Source organism: Belonocnema kinseyi, chromosome 2, assembly GCF_010883055.1.
Source record: "Belonocnema kinseyi isolate 2016_QV_RU_SX_M_011 chromosome 2, B_treatae_v1, whole genome shotgun sequence".
Classification (NCBI taxonomy): Eukaryota; Metazoa; Arthropoda; class Insecta; order Hymenoptera; family Cynipidae; genus Belonocnema; species Belonocnema kinseyi.
This window is the reverse complement of record NC_046658.1, coordinates 27,973,148-27,975,664: the sequence shown is the minus strand read 5'-3', so window position 1 is coordinate 27,975,664 and position 2,517 is coordinate 27,973,148.

The following is a 2,517-nucleotide window of genomic DNA, read 5'->3' as shown; positions in this document are numbered from 1 at the left end:
ATCTATTATTATTCAGCTTTGTACTTAAACGTAGTTTTCTTTCGGCTCTTGCATTTCTCAAAGTTTGAGACCGATATTTTATGTATAAAAAAAGTTCGAACGGCTCAATATTTTATTTACAAAAAAAGTTCTTAGGTTTAAAAAAACATTCAGTGAACGGAAAAAGTGAGGTCGGTAATATAGGTATTTAGCTGTGTTACATGCCCTTAAGCCTAATTTCGAGTATTGCAGAATCGTAAGCGAGCATTCTCAGTAACAGTAAAATGAAGAAAAATTGAATTTCGTCGATTACAGTGCCATCTATCGCGAAACGAGATAAATGTTTAGAAAAATCATACGATCCTACATGAAAATAAACTACTAGGGCCTCACCCTAGTAGACTGTTTGGTTCTACATATTTTTTCTCCCTATATTTCTCCCGATACTACCAGGGTTGTGCAGTGCCGCGTCACTCGAGGTTTCTGACGTATTATACGTAAAAAAACCTGTAAAAAACGTAATAAATGTAATAAAGATGGTGGACTCGGATAGAGAATTATATAACCTCACTTTTTTGAATTATGATTATGAGAACTGACTTACATTGTTGTTGTTTATTAGAACTTCATTTGACATAAAAATATCACCAAGAATATCAAAACTGACACCACTCATTTTAGAATTATTATTTTGACTGCTTTCATCTAATTACATCAGGTTTTCTTCTGATTGGTTCATAATTATAACGCACTTTTTTCTGAAAAAAAGTTTTGAAATAATCGAAAATCCTTGAATGACCTTTCTTTAGCGTATTCGATAATACTCGGTTACATCCCTGACAAAACGCAACATTTTTACCAGTTTTTTTTTAAAGGAAAGATAATTCTTCCCAACATGGATTCCTCGGTCTGCCGCATCTATTCATTGTCGAAGTTGTAGAATAATAACTTATTTTTTATTCACTTTATATTTCATGCATGCAATATAATACCGCTACCGGCGCTATTTTAAAGGTATGGAACGAAATATGATAATGTCGACGCCATCTTGAAAACGTATATTACGTTTTGTACAAAACTGAGGACGTAATATACACACGTAAATTACTTCAAAAACCTCATGTAATTTACCTAAGGTATATTACGTGCACAATCCTAGTTACTACTGAAATCTGCCTAAAAATAAGAAGAAAACCCCCAATCTGGCAACACTGAAGTGGTCGCTAAAGCCCGAAGCTCTCTCCTCATTCTTTGATTAGGCCTAACTTCAAAGCTTCCTTCTACCCAAATTAAGCCTGGAATACCTTTTTTGCGAAAGGACTTTTTTCTTTGTTGTTCTGTGCACTAGCATATAGTTCAAGGATTTCTATATGCGGTAGGTCACCTTTCATTATTAATAATATTATTTTTTAGTCTTCATGTCATTGAAAAAATTTTAATTTGTAAATTTCAATTAATATTTACATTAGGAAACATTAAAAGAAAAATTGAACAAGCAGTCAGTGTTACATCAAAATATTGTTTGATTTACTTGTAGTTAATACTTCATCTTAAAAAGACCTTTTCTTTATATTTAGAAAACGTCTACTATGTTTTTAAACATAATACAAAAAATTGTACGTAACGGTAGCGGAGACGGTGACGGAAGGAAATGTGACGGTCTGTTACATCGGGGGGGGGGGGGGGGGGGGGGGGTAAATGGGTCGAAATAATGTTGCGTAATATGTGAGCGCTCCCTTACCAATTTTGTTTAAAATTATATTTTAATTTATGTCTTAATTAATAAGACAAATATATTTATGTAATACATTTATTTTACTGAATAATTTTTTTTTAATTTTAAAAGAATATTAATTGTTGGTACATTATTTTCTATGCCCCTCAATGCGCACTAGACGTTCCTAGATTCACAATATAAGTTAACCAGATGCGTACTAGACGCTTCGTAGATGCCCACTTGATGTTCCCGACATACTAGGCAGTCTGATAAGTCCCTGAAAAATAAAACACGGAGACGTTTTTTTGGCTAAAGTCGGTTTTATTTTTCAACATACTCTCCTTTTAGGTCTATACAGCAAGTCCAACGATTTTCTAACTTTTTGATACCGTCCGAAAAGTACTCGATCGGAAGGTCTCCAAAATACGCCTCAGTTTCAGCTATGAGCTCCTCATTTAAGTAAAAACGCTTACCGGTGAGCCATCTCTTCAGGTTAGGGAACAAGTAATAGTCGCTGGGGGCCAGGTCTGGTGAATACGGTGGCTGAGGAACCAATTCGAAGCCGATTTCATGCAATTTTGCTTGTGCAACTAAGCATGAATGAACATGCGCATTGTCGTGATGATAAAGCGGGTTTTTCTTCTTCAAATGCGGTCGTTTTTCGGCGATTTCGATTTTCAATCGTTCCAATAATGATGAATAGTATGCTCCGGTTATGCTTTTACCTTTTTCAAGATAGTCCACGAATATTATGCCATGTGCATCCCAAAATATGGAGGCCATAACCTTTCCGACCCATTGTTGCGTTTTTGGACGCTTCG